Source organism: Lissotriton vulgaris, chromosome 4_1 (genome assembly GCF_964263255.1).
Source record: "Lissotriton vulgaris chromosome 4_1, aLisVul1.2, whole genome shotgun sequence".
NCBI lineage: Eukaryota > Metazoa > Chordata > Amphibia > Caudata > Salamandridae > Lissotriton > Lissotriton vulgaris.
In genome coordinates, this window is record NC_141691.1 from 1,633,972,367 (window position 1) to 1,633,987,586 (window position 15,220).

The following is a 15,220-nucleotide window of genomic DNA, read 5'->3' on the forward strand; positions in this document are numbered from 1 at the left end:
ATAATTCCAACCCGGTCCTTGTCGGGTAGTTTGTATGGTGATTAAGTTTACCGTAAGGAAACTGTTTTTCGGTTCGCAAAATTCTTAAGTAATTTCAGGCTGAAAATGTAAAACAACCAAAGGGACGAAATGAGGGTTTGATACAAATGTGGTTACCATTATAGGTCAATATAACGCACGAAGGCTGTCAGCGTGATGTTTATGAGAGCTCTTACCCGTATGCAGCCACGGTCCAGCTTGTAAATGGATGGATAGAAATTAAATTTAATACCCCTTAAAAACCACTCGGCAATAAATGACTAGACAAAACAGTATTGAGATGTTGTGAGTTACGAATAAAATGTTTTTTAAGGATAATTAAGCACCGCTTACAGAATCTAAAACATACATAGAGAGAATATGGAATTATAACTTGGAATAGAGTGTCAGAAATAGGAGGTGGGTTATAAGGAACCAAAACTCTTAAACATCAGCGATATGTGAATATGTAATTATTTTAATCAATGCATTAATCATGTAACAGTGGTTCACGTCAACTTGGAGTTTCACTTATGTATTTCCTAGTAACACACTTTTTCAATGACTGTCTCGAGCAATAATGATATATCATATAAATAACTAGCAAATCGGATTAACTCACCTCACATCACACGTATCTATAGAGACAATAGCCTCAAAACGCCGAATGTCACGACACTTGACCCTATCACACAATAATGAAAGATCAACAAACGGTCTGAAATTTTCGCTTCAATCATATGTGTACAAAGTCACTTTTATTTTATTTATCCTTTTCCCTCCCTTCTGTGTTGGTTTCCACTCACTGGTGTCTCTCTCGTTGCACGCTTGAACGTGTATTGAGAAATATCATTGTATATTTTATTTTTCCTTTTCTTTATTCTTTATTTAGCCCTGATGAGTCACAGCCACATGCTGTGATGAAACACGTGTAGGCTTAAGTGATTGATACAGTGATTTCTGAGAAGTAGACACTGTTCACAAATAAAATCCCTTTAAAATATTCATTTGGTGTGATCTATCCTGAATGAATGAAAATTTGATGAAGAAGATACTTTGACAAAAAAGAACAACAAAAAAAGAAAAAACATATGGTGTGCTCTGGTTTCCTTGCCAAATTAACACAAGAAGGGGGTGGTTTATCCACTTCTTTCCACAGAGGTTAAGGTTTTCCTCTGACCAAGAAGCACCTACCTCGGTACCACGAATAAGTCAAAACCATACCGTGAATAGTTGAGCGCCCAAATTTCTGAATACTTCAAAAACCTACCCACCGATATAACCAAAATCTTGACTCAGAAAGGCAGCCACTACGGTTACAGATTAACTAACCAAACAGCTACAAAATGGATAGGGATAAGATCGCCTCCGAAATGTTTGAAAATCTATCTAAGGGCACACATCCAGCTACTACCTCTACAAGTGGAAATCAGCAAAAAGGAACTAGTCTAAAACAAAAATTTCTCAAACTAGAGAGATTGAAGAAAACTGAAAACTCACGTTGGTGGGATGGTGCAACACTCAAACAATATCTAAGAGTGCAAAGAATACCAAGGGGTCTTCGGTCACAGACCTTTCCTACCTTTGATGATCTTGATGATGATCTCCTAAATAAATGGGAGGAATCAGTGACCATGAACTCTACCAATCTAATGAGAATTTTAATAGAGAATGCGGACCGAAAAGTGACAAAATTACAGGCAGAAATTATGGAACTAGAGAAGGAGATAGAAGCACTCAATCTAAAGGATGCAACTGAAAAAAACTACAAGATCCTTGAGGAGATCCTGACCAAACACCAAAATGACATCAAGGACCGCAAGGCTAGGCAAATACGCAGAGATGAAGCAGATTACCGGGAAGGTAGGGTTTTCACCTTTGCCAAAAAATATGACCAACAATTCCAGAAACCTACTAGCAATCAACAAACTGCTAGATCTGGTGCCTCAAACATCTCCTCGAGCAACACCTCTTTGAGCAGCGTTCCTGGTACAGAGAGTGAAACGGAAGAAAATGTAACCGAAAATCAAGACTCAAGAGCCACACTAACAACCTCTGGAGCCAGCAACACTTTTTCTCGGGAAGTAAGGACAATGAAAATAACGAATCGCACAAGAGGAAATCAAACCCACGTAAAACCCGCAGAGGTCAGAGAGGAGGACAAAGACGACTACAGAGAGAGATTGAGGTCCGGCAACAAGAAATGAATAACATGCCTGATCAGGATGTACAGGTGATTAACCTTTCATCCATAGAGCTGGACAAACATATGATTTCACTACTGAGCAAAGGTTTGAGTTTCAATCCTACGGAACATGGGGATCCATGTAGAATGAAGATTGATTTGTTCAAATATATTAGAGGACTCAAGCTAAAAAAACACTTCTGGGCTACAGAAACAGATAAAACTACTAACATTGATGATTCTACTGAAGTCACTACTAATCCAATGAGTATCCAGGAGGTACTGGCTTCACATTTACTTCTATCAATTACGGATTTTGATGATCCACCTAACTCTTTTAATGACCTATTAACTGAGTTGGAATTAAAGACTGATAACACCATAGACAGTGGTTTAAAAAATAAATCAACATGGACTCCTACTCTGCCTAGTGGCAACACTATTGACACATTCTATAAACTAGTATTGGAGGACATCAACAAACATGAGGCCAAAATCCCCAACCTAAGACATTTGAAAAATGACAATCTAACTAAGGAAGAAAGAACAGCCTTAAGAGTTCTGAGCAACAACCAAGACCTTGTTATCCGCGAGGCTGATAAAGGAGGGAATGTAGTAGTAATGAATAAAGAAGATTACAACGCGGAAATTCTCTCTCAGCTTTCTGATACTTCCTGCTATGAAACAATATCCAGTAATCCCATGGGTCCTTTAACACTCCTGATCAATAACCATCTGAGAGACTGGAAGGATGCTGGCTTAATAAACGATGCAGAATACTTGTACCTGAAAGTAACACGTCCGTCTTATCCTTGGCTATACACTCTCCCTAAAATCCACAAACCAGCTGTATTCCCACCAGGGAGACCCATTGTGTCCGGGATTGGGGGTCCGACGGAGAGACTTTCCCAATACGTGGATAAATTTCTAAATCCTTTGGTTAAGAACTTGCCATCCTATATACAGGATTCAAAGCACATCCTAAGTATCCTAGCAGATATCACATGGCAACCTGGATTAATAATGGCAACCCTAGACGTGGTATCCTTGTATACCTCCATTGACCCGGATTTAGGACTAGCAGCTGTAACCAGAGCCCTGAATACAAGACCGATCACCCTTTTGGAACACACCAAAATGCTGGTTACAATGATGGATATTATTTTGAACCATAATTTCTTTGTTTTCGACAAAAAATGGTATAGACAAACAAGGGGGGTAGCCATGGGCTCAAGGTTTTCCCCTTCTTTTGCTAACATCTACATGGGGGCTCTGGAAACAGACATGATTTGGAGCATCAGAGGTAGCAAATGGATCGACTATATACTCTACTGGGGTCGCTATATAGATGATTGCCTCCTAATATGGTCAGGGACAGAAATAACACTTTTGGAATTCTGTACATATCTTAACGACAATGAAATGAATATGAAATTCACTACGCACATCAGCACGTCCAGTGTCTCTTTTTTAGACCTAGAGATATACATCAAAGATGGGTCTCTACACAGCAGACTCTATCGCAAAGAAACAGCATGCAATTCTATTCTGCACAGTAACAGTTGTCATCCTGTTCATCAAATCAATGGTATCCCCTATGGGGAATTTGTGCGAGCTAGGAGGAACTGCAGCGAGGAGCAAGAATTTGAAACCTGCATAAAAGATATGCAATCCAGGTTCTCCAAGAGGGGTTACAAACCTCAGATTATTTCTCAAGCGAACAAGAAAATCAAAAGAAAAAGCAGAGAATCTACCCTAACACCAAAAAATCGGACTGCAGAAAGAAATCAACAACCTGTGAGGCTGATAACAGACTACAATGAACTAAGTCCAGTGATACGAAAAAGTTTTCAAAAACATTGGGGGATCCTTAGTGCTGACAAAACCCTAACATCCGCAATAGGAAATCATCCCCAGATAACCTTTCGCAGAGGAAGAAATTTGAAAAACAGACTCAGCCCAACTGTTCCAAGAGACATAAAGACTTGTGATTGGCTGACCCAGAAATCAAAAGGTTTCTACAAATGTGGTATGTGCTCTATGTGCAGATGGGCTAAACATGGAACCAAGACATTTTTTGATCACAGATCTAAAGTATACACAATCAACACGAATATCAACTGTGACACAAAATTCACAGTATATATTATTGAATGTGTCTGTAAAAGCAGATATGTGGGAAGTACAATCAGGGCCCTCAAAGAGCGGATCAGAGAACATGCAAGAGCATACGCCACTAAGGACCCAAGATATCCCATGGCCATACATATGGCCTCTTGTCCCTCACAAGGAAACATTAAATCCTTCACCTTCTATGGCATTGATGTTGTACAAGCTGCAGTAAGAGGTGGTAACAGGGAACTTCGATTGAGAAGACAAGAAGCACTTTGGATTATGCGTCTAGACACTACTAGAACCGGACAAAATACCGATGATGAGCTGCATTTCTTCTTGGGGTCAGATTCCTAGACTGGTCTTTCTTTGGACAAATGTATTTCATGCCTCTTTGAAACGAACAATCTGGTAGATCCCCAGCTGATACAATTTCATCTAAGAATTTCTGTAAAAACAATTCAATTGAACCACTTATAATGAGGATTGCTAAAGTAATAATAACTGTAGAGATGTATAATCACTAGAATTAATGAGAATGTATGCACTAACAAGGAATATATTCATATTAGTAATAACAATCTGACCTACATGAGTACACCAATATAACTAAGGAAATCATAGATTGAGTTGTCACTTGATCTTTCTCCTCCCATTTTTGAAAGGGAGTCTGTTTCTTAACGGATGCCTGTTTTGTTTATCCGAAATATAATTGTTTAAATTATGTAAATATTTAAATATTTACAGCTGACCAACCAATTGGTCTGTCGTTTCCCTTTGGAATATCTTCCATTCACCTTAAGTCACATGCAACTGTGAACTAGTCGGAATACCACAACTTAAAACCATTGCACTTATAATTTCCACCTTTATTAATCCCATTCAAAATTGAATTTCTCAATTCAATTTCCTATTCCTCAAATCTGGTCTCACTAAATATCCGGCAATATTCTGCGGGACCACGACGTTTCTCTGATACACAACAGTAGTAACTCTTCTATTTTATGACGTTCTTTTGACTGATTAGCAGTCTAGTCTTTCATAGTTCACGCGTCTTAAAAAGGGGTGGGGCAACCACTTCCACTGTTCCCGCACTCGGAGACAGAAGCTTTACAAGCTGGACCGTGGCTGCATACGGGTAAGAGCTCTCATAAACATCACGCTGACAGCCTTCGTGCGTTATATTGACCTATAATGGTAACCACATTTGTATCAAACCCTCATTTCGTCCCTTTGGTTGTTTTACATTTTCAGCCTGAAATTACTTAAGAATTTTGCGAACCGAAAAACAGTTTCCTTACGGTAAACTTAATCACCATACAAACTACCCGACAAGGACCGGGTTGGAATTATCACCGGCTCCCCGGTGAGTTCCCCTAAAATTAATGTGTATTTGCTAACTGTTGCTTCCCCCCATGTTTACTTAAATTCACTTCCCCTTTGCGTTTTTTTAAATTCACTCCCCCGTTCTTATGTTTAGAAAACACAACAACAAACCCGCCTTTTTTATATTTCCCCACAGACCACGCGTTTTGATCATTTGATCAGGTAATCAAGTCAATTAATACTTTCCGTTCACAGTTGCCTCTTGATTAAATGTCACTCGAACTAGCATTCAATGAGTTTGAAATGGATGAGTTGGCATCCATTGCGCTAAGAAAAGAATGACAAGGGCGTTACCGCTATTGTGCATAGATCGACTTGAATAAGCGATACTTAAATGTGATGACATATGAATTATATGTTCTCTCGAATGGATAGAAATTAAATTTAATACCCCTTAAAAACCACTCGGCAATAAATGACTAGACAAAACAGTATTGAGATGTTGTGAGTTACGAATAAAATGTTTTTTAAGGATAATTAAGCACCGCTTACAGAATCTAAAACATACATAGAGAGAATATGGAATTATAACTTGGAATAGAGTGTCAGAAATAGGAGGTGGGTTATAAGGAACCAAAACTCTTAAACATCAGCGATATGTGAATATGTAATTATTTTAATCAATGCATTAATCATGTAACAGTGGTTCACGTCAACTTGGAGTTTCACTTATGTATTTCCTAGTAACACACTTTTTCAATGACTGTCTCGAGCAATAATGATATATCATATAAATAACTAGCAAATCGGATTAACTCACCTCACATCACACGTATCTATAGAGACAATAGCCTCAAAACGCCGAATGTCACGACACTTGACCCTATCACACATTAATGAAAGATCAACAAACGGTCTGAAATTTTCGCTTCAATCATATGTGTACAAAGTCACTTTTATTTTATTTATCCTTTTCCCTCCCTTCTGTGTTGGTTTCCACTCACTGGTGTCCCTCTCGTTGCACGCTTGAACGTGTATTGAGAAATATCATTGTATATTTTATTTTTCCTTTTCTTTATTCTTTATTTAGCCCTGATGAGTCACAGCCACATGCTGTGATGAAACACGTGTAGGCTTAAGTGATTGATACAGTGATTTCTGAGAAGTAGACACTGTTCACAAATAAAATCCCTTTAAAATATTCATTTGGTGTGATCTATCCTGAATGAATGAAAATTTGATGAAGAAGATACTTTGACAAAAAAGAACAACAAAAAAAGAAAAAACATATAGTGTGCTCTGGTTTCCTTGCCAAATTATAAGATTGAGCCTGGCCTAATCCAAGATGGCGGATCTCCTAAGATAAGGCCGAGGGGGAGAGAATGCATCTGTTATTACGTCCCCCTGGGTCAAAGATTCTGCACTAACTTCTGGATGTCCCACTGGCTGGAGGGATAATGAGAGACCTCTTTCTGCCCAGTCAATAGCCCTGTGGTTAGGTGTTGTCCTGTATCCCTGTGCAGTTGTAGGCCACATTTGTTGGTGTTCGACAGGACCGGAATTCCCATATGGTGCAGTGGTAAGCCCAGCAGAGTTCAGGGAAGCCGTTAGGGTAACCTGACCTGGGGAGAGGATTTTCATTTCACCAGAGGGCTGCCAACATGGAATTCCTAATGGTAGGCTGTGCCGACGTGTGTATTAATACATATAGCATCTACTAGCACCGGTTTGCTGGGGATGGAAGCACAGAGGTCATTAACGCCTTGTTATTGCGCAGATTGTCACTGAAGGAGATTACCTGTATTAGCGGCTAAGTACCTATAGAGAGTGGCGCGATAGCATAGCGTACTCAAATGCAACCATTTCATTGCGGTACGGCTCCACCTAACAGCAACATTAATGACAACAACACTACTATAAGGTCAAAACAATAGCACCACTAAATATATGAAATTCAATAAAAGTCATAAACACTGAACACATTTTTATTACCAAAAGAACTGCTCAAGAAATGCAAAGCTGTGAATAGGAAGTTCTCATAAAAACAGTACTTTAAGAATAGCATGGCTCATCTTAAGGGGCATTTCAAAATGGAACATAGGGGCCAGATGTATGCAGCACTGGACACAAAATACTGGTTGCAATTTATGACCCTATTTTTTAGTCTAGTGTGGTAATTTGTGGTCATTTGCAGTAATTTCTGAACCACCTTATGTACCATTTGATTGGTTCAGAAATTACTGATTTCTAGTGGGTTGCAAATATACCTACCTCATGAATATTAATGTGGTATGCCACAAATTGCAACCCATTAGGAATACCAGCTGACACGGGCATAGCAGCACACCACCATGTCTATGATTGCTTTTAAGCAAAGCAATAATTTTTGTTTAAATGCAACACATTTTTTCCTGAAGGAAAACAGGCTGTGTTTAATTTTGTTAAAGTTTAAGCTTTGGTATAAAAAATTATTTGCCAACATTTACAAATTGGAAGAGGTTCCTTCAGAATCCTACCCTTTTGCATATGGGTTGCCACTATATTTTGTTGTCAGAAAAGTATTTATATTTTGTGACTTCGTTTCAGTCTCAAACCATTGATACATACCATTTCATGTTGGTATTTGGAAGGGACGTCCTAAACACAACCGGCCACATGCATCAAAGTCCGGTTTTGCGATTCCTACTTTGCGATTTTTAGGGAATCGCAAATAAGGAATCGCAAAACGGGATGCATGATTGAAAGTGCATAAAATCTGCGATTCTGTAAAAATCACAATTTTTACCGAATCGCAAATATTATGCGAATTCCAATTTGCGATTTCGCAATTCCCATTGATTCCTATGGGCCAAAAGGCCCATAGGAATCAATGGGAATTGCGAATTCGCAAATTAGAATTCTATAATGTTGATGCATTCCATGGGTGCAGGGGGGGTCCTAAGGACCCCCCCTGCACCCCTGAAATGTATTTTGAAGTGCATCTTTCAAACAAACATGTCCTAAGGACATGTGTGTCTGTAACATGACAGTGTTTTGAAATGCAAATTAGAGCATTTTAACACATTTTCGCAAATTACCACGAGGTTCAACCTCGTGGTAATTTGCACCCCCTAATTGCGAATTCGCAATTTTAAAATTAATCATGCATTTCTTTTAAGGAATCGCAAATTTGCGATTCCTTAAAAGCAATCGCATTTTTGGAATTCGCTAAAAATATCGATTTTACCAAAAATGCTTGATGTATCCCAAAAACCTATTTAGGAATCGCAAACGGCCGAATTTTGCAATTTGCACCGTTTGCACTTTCTAAATAGGTTGACGCATGTTGCCGAACATCTCCATATACCGAATTCTCATTTGGTTGCGATTTAGGTTTTTTACATACCCAAATGCCGTTTTACAATCAGAAATGACCAGATTCTGCAAATCAGGCTGTTTGCAATGCAAAAACATTCCTACGCCTGGCCCTTAATTTCTTCAATATACCCAATACTTAATATAGAGGAACTCTAGTATTGCACATAGTTTTTTTTACACAAGATAGTCATTAAAACTCACTTTCAATGAAAAATATGTGCAATTGTCTTCAAAATATGTAAAGTCATACCTTTAAAATACATTTTACTGTAAATTATATAGGAATAACACACACTATTAATTTTCTCTTCATACCAGACATAACTTTCACTATCAATACACCTTGTCTTACCTTTGATAGAAGCTGTAGGTAGAAATACATTAAGTAGAAGAATAATTGACATAGCAAAATCCAGTGACAGTTCAATGTTGAACTCATACACCTCATCGCCTGTCAAAGTTGAACTCTCCTTCCAAAGGTAATCTTAATCTTATTCAATCTCATCTGGTTGAGATTTACCACCCAATTACAGTAAACCTTAAAAAAAAAAATACTGAGAATGACAACATTTGATTGAACTTACTACAACATGTCGAGGGTGTTTCAATAATAACAAAGCCAACAGCGGTGTTGAAAAATAGCCATGGCTATCATTTCAAAGCCTACTCCCAGGTAGCTGTTACTGCAAATGAATATTTTGGAGGAGATTTAAAGGTAAGTTAACTTTACTCCTATGTTTTTTTCTTTTTTCCAAATTCAACACTATTAAAAGGTAACATTTTGCTTCACACTTTATGAATTTGCATTTCAACTTTTCTGTAGAACGAACAAGAATACATGGGCCTCATTTATGAGAAATGACGCATCGCGGCATGAAAGCAGCGATGCGTAACTTCTCAGTGCGCCCTCCTTGTGACATACCTGATGCGTCATATTTAATGTATGACGCATCATGTCGCAAGGAGTTACAGATACGTCAGTATTTCTGACTTATCTGTAAGCGCAAAAGTGACACATTGATGGAGTGTGTCACAAAAGTGACGCAACTCCAGCAATGTGTACTTTCACCTGGGGCAAGCCCCATGTGAAAGGGTCTGCGTCAGTCTTACGCCTGCTGTGAGGCAGGCGCAAGATTTTGACGCAACAGCGTCCTAGAAGTGACGCAGTGAAATTTCATAGATTTCACTGCGTCACTTCTACGAGACTTTTTGCGGGGGAACGCCTCCATGCATGCATTATACCTGACGCAGGTATAATGTAGCGCAGGGGTTTAGAAAGTGACACATCTGCTTCGATGCGTCACTTTGTAAATAGTGCGCAACAGGATGCATGTTTTAGGCCGCCGATGCGTCACAAAAAGTGACGCATCGGAAGCGCAAAACTGACGCAAGGCCTCATAAATGAGGCCCATTGATTTCACTTTAACTATATAGTCTTTGAAAACTTAATTAACATGGTCAATTCACGATGTTTCTTCAAAAACTGTTCATTTTAGTGTTTATTTTTATGGGTTTCAATGGATCTGCAGTGCTATTGTGTGGTACCAAGGAAAAAGATTGTTTTGCTTCCCTGTTTCTCGGGTTGATTCTTCACTGCATCCACTGTAGTACTGCTGATCACACACATTGAAAACAAACAAAATTAAAATTTCTATTGAATAAATGCTCATCCAGCCATCCAAACACCCTTTTGAGCAAGTTCGATTTTTTAATGGAAAAATGCCCGCCTCAACAAAGTATGAATTAACCGCGGGGTCTAAACCCAGACGGCATCTTTACCACATACACCTTTACCATGCAGCTTTTTGGTAAAGACATGTTTGGTAAATGGGTATGTGTGGTAAACATCGCACTTCTACCCCTCTGCCCTAAACCCTAAAAACACCCTAAACCTAAAATCCCTACCTCTGCTCTACCCCAGCCCAACTGTCCGCTCAACCTGAAAACTGCCCCTATCCTGTCCTCTACCCTGAGCTTTACAACTCGCCTCCTTAAAATTACACTCTTCAGCCCCCTCCCTGAGCCCTAAAACATGCCCCAACCCCTAAAACCTTACCCCACCTACCCTGCCCTTGCCCAACTGCCCCACAGCCTTAAAACTGCTGCTTTCCTATCCCCTGTCCTGAGCCCTAAAACTCCAGAACCCTGAGCCCTGAAAACTATCTCCAATCCAAATAATCTAACCCCATCTCCGCCCCCTGCCCTGAGCCCTAAAACTCCTAACTGCCCCTCCACCTGAAAACTGTCCTAAACTCCCCCAATCCTGTCCCCTGAGCTCTACAACTCAGCCCCCTAAAAACTATTCCAACCCCAGCCCCCTCCCTGAGTCCAAAAACAAGCCCCTGTCCCAGCACAACTGCCCCCTCAGCCTTATAATTGTCCCTTTCCTGTCCCCTGCCCTGAGCACTAAAACCACCAACCGCCCAGCCCTGAAAACTACCCCGACCCCTACCCTCAAAACTACCCCAACCCAAGTAATCAACTCCACCTCTGTCCCCTGCCCTGAGGCCTAAAACATCGACACCTGTAGTCACTGTAAACAACCCTGAACCTCTTTCAGCCCTGAAAACGACCCACAACCCCAACAAACTACCCCCACCAACTCAAAGCCCAATTTACCTCTTCGCCTCGTCCCGATACTTCCTCTTCCTGCTTCCTGCTCTCCCGCCCGGCAGCAGCAGCAACTAGACAGGGCATATGCCTTAACAGGCATAATCGTGGTTTAGACGTGTGTGGTACCTCCTGTGTGGTTCAGCCCCGCATAGTTCACGCTATGTGGGTAATGCTGTTTCCCAGCATGCACACCTGCCCCACTCTAGGTGGTCGTGCATGGCATGGTAAATCTCATTTTACTTTGTACGTCACCCTGCGTCCCCTTGGGTGGTGCAAGGGAGACGCATAGACTTTGTTAAATCTGACCCGATATATCTTACTCAACTTTTCCCTTCATCAGAGCTCCACAGTCAATAATAACTGCTCTAGGCCATGGTTCCAATTTCCCAATGTTTGTCTTTCTGTTTCTTACTTTTTAATTAGAATATCCTACCTGCAGTTGGTGGCATAGTCTGATAGCTTAATACCCTTCTGAGTCAGGGCATACTAGTTATACCAATGTAGGGAAAAGATTAACAGTTGCACTTGGATAAGTTTTACATTCGAATCCTACACACTGTGAATCTTTCCCAGATGGTGTAATAATGCCTGTGCCACGTTTGGCAGATTTACATCTTAACTCTTCAGGCTTACAACTTTCTCCTGGTATGGCTACACTAGAAAATGCAGGACTGTGACAATTTCACCTTTGGTAGCCTCACAAATAAATCCTACAGTTTGTTTAAGATTGTCCTAGAACTTTTACTGTAGGGAGACGGGTTAACTTAATGCTTGAGAGTTTCCCAGTGTAGCAACCAAGCACTTTAGTCCATGGAATTGCTGTACCAATTGCTTTACTCATGTAAAGGAGTATTTTTTCAGTTCACCTTTGCCACTTTTTCAAAAAGTCTTTTGCTGTCTATAAATATTGTCTTATCATTGATGTACCGCCTTCTTAAGTCATTCACTTATTATGCTCAAACTATTAATTGGAACAGTGAAAGCATTCTTCTATGTATTATACTACGCATATTGTTTCACTCAGACCTTTAACATGTCTCACCTTTATTACTCTCCAGTTTTAATGTGAATTGTGTAATAAAATGCACTTCTTAATCAACATTCTGATTGAAGGGTAAAACACCCTTTAAACTACTGTAAATATATGAGCTTGAACCAACAGGTGATCAACCTTCTCTACTGTACAGCAGTCTCCATGGCACCCAAATAATGTCATGTTAGCAGCTTGTCTCCAGATCAAATGTTCACCAGGCCTATTCTGCTCTACAGAACACTGTATTACAATGATTAGTAGACCATATATAGTTAGCAGTTCATCATTTCCAATCACAATTAACAAAACAAATACAAGTTACATGTAGCCAAGCATATTCTCCTACCTCATTAGGAGCAACCAGCCAGGAAGCTAGAACATTAAATACATTTCTTTTCTTCGGATCAAAAAAACCTTACAGAACCCTTCTCATTCTTCTGTAGCCCCTCTCTTTCCTGTATCAGGATACCAGCTTCTTTGTGCAGGACTGTTGGCAACTCCACTTCAGCCTGCATATCATCTATATTATCTATATTAGAGATGGGGTGCATTTTACAGCAGAAGGTAACAAGATCGTACTCAACAATCTAAAGAATGTATCAATTTCCATGTCTAGGTGTGCACAATACACTATAAACACATTGGCTCTTGTAAGAGCCATGCCATACTCACTACTATTGGTCTTATTTCTACTGAAAACATGTTGTAATATATATATTTAGGTACTGTGGTAAACTCAAACAAACAAATATGTTGCCAAATATTTTGGGGTAGCTCCCTTACTTGATTCATGGAGGTACCATGTTCCTATATTACGCAATAAGAAAAATGTATCTCACTAATTTTAAACACCTCTCCACATACAGCCATCTCCTCCATGGCACACAGTTTTCAATTGTGAGGAGCAGAGGGTTGGCCACAGCCTTTAGCTAGGTCCTGTGTCCCTCTCTGTTGCCTATCTATCTCCTCACTGCTGTGCCTCATCTTCATAGTTAGGTGGAGGTTTTGCCATAGAGTCTGGCCTCGGTCCAGTCCCTGAGCACATCCCTCCACAGCCGTGTGTAGCAGAGGGTTGATGGGCAGGGCCTTGCCTCCCATCAAGCCCTGAACCCACTCCTTAGCAGCAAAACAAAGTTTCTACTGCGCAAACCATACACCCACCCCTTCACGGCTAGGCAGAGAGCCATGTACAATTAAGGGCTGCATCTCATGGCAGGGCCCTCCATCCACCCCTCTGCTGGTGCCCCCCTTCACTGCACACCACACAGCCTTAGCAGTGCTCAACCCCACAAGCTCCTTCCAGTGTGTCAATTTCCTTTCCGAATCGGTGCTGGTACTATGCTACCTGAACTTGTATTGTAGACCCAGTACCCACAAATGAAGCTTTTACACACATGGGCCTCATTGGGTCCTAAAGTTGTTCTGGGTGCCTTACTGAACATTGCCAGTATAGTTTATCTGAAATTATTTTTTTCATAATGTTTTTCTTAAGCGACAAGGGGAAGGTTCCTTGCCCCCTTTGTGGGGACGAAGGCTAGGGTGTGCTTACCTTGGCCCTAATGCACCCTTCCCCTGGGTTTAATGTTGTATTTGCCCCACTGTGCATATTTTTTGCATTGTTCAGAGACAATATCTTAGAGTGGGAGTTAATTTTTGAAAATCCAAAAACAAATGGCTGTGAAGCGTTATGAGATTCTGCCAGCACATTTGCCTCATTTTGATAGTTTCCTGTTCTTCCCTGTGGTAAGATTTGTATTACTCCCAGTGGACACTGGGTTCTAGGTGAGGAGAGGGGGGACTCCTCCCTTGGCAAGATGACATGGGGGCTGTGCCCAGCCCCATTCCAAGCTTCAAATGACAGCTACATTGTTACTGGCAGATGAAGCTCACACCTAGGTTTGTCTCCCTATTGTCTCTCCAGTCAGGCTGGCACAAACCGAGTGGGAGGAGAGGAAGTGACCAGGGCAAGTTTAGGGGGTAGACAAAGGCTGTTACTTGGCCTAAAGGGAATCCAATTAACCCATCCTCAGAATACTCATTGGCCTGTGAAACATCGGAACAAGTTTTGCCCTCTCCCCTCAAGAACCTGAAAGACCTGTTTGACTTGAACCCAGAATTGACTTCACAGTTCAGCTGGCTGATCTCCTGTTTGAGCTACAGGGTTTCAGCAGGTTTCCAGAGGCCTCTGTCCCTGCAACTACCCATCTGACCAGTTCCAAATGGACCAGCCCTCAACCCTGCTGCTGGCATTTGTTTGAGTAAGTCCTAACCCCTAAGTGGTATCACTCAGGTTCTTGACCTTTGGCTGGTGTTTGATTGTACTACTCCTGTCCCCAAACATTAAGAAGTGGGACTTAGAATGGTTTTGTCAAATTTCAGCCCAAAAAACCAACAGAGACCAGGGTTGCCTATAGGGCCTCAGTCATTTCCATCGAATTACCGGTTGGCCTCAGCTTGTCGGTTTGCCCTTCTGAGCGAGAATTGAATTCCAGAAAAATGTCCAAACATAAAGGGCTCCACCAAGACCAACGGTGAGCCAAAGGCAAGGACTTCCCAGCAAGGACACTAGACTTTGC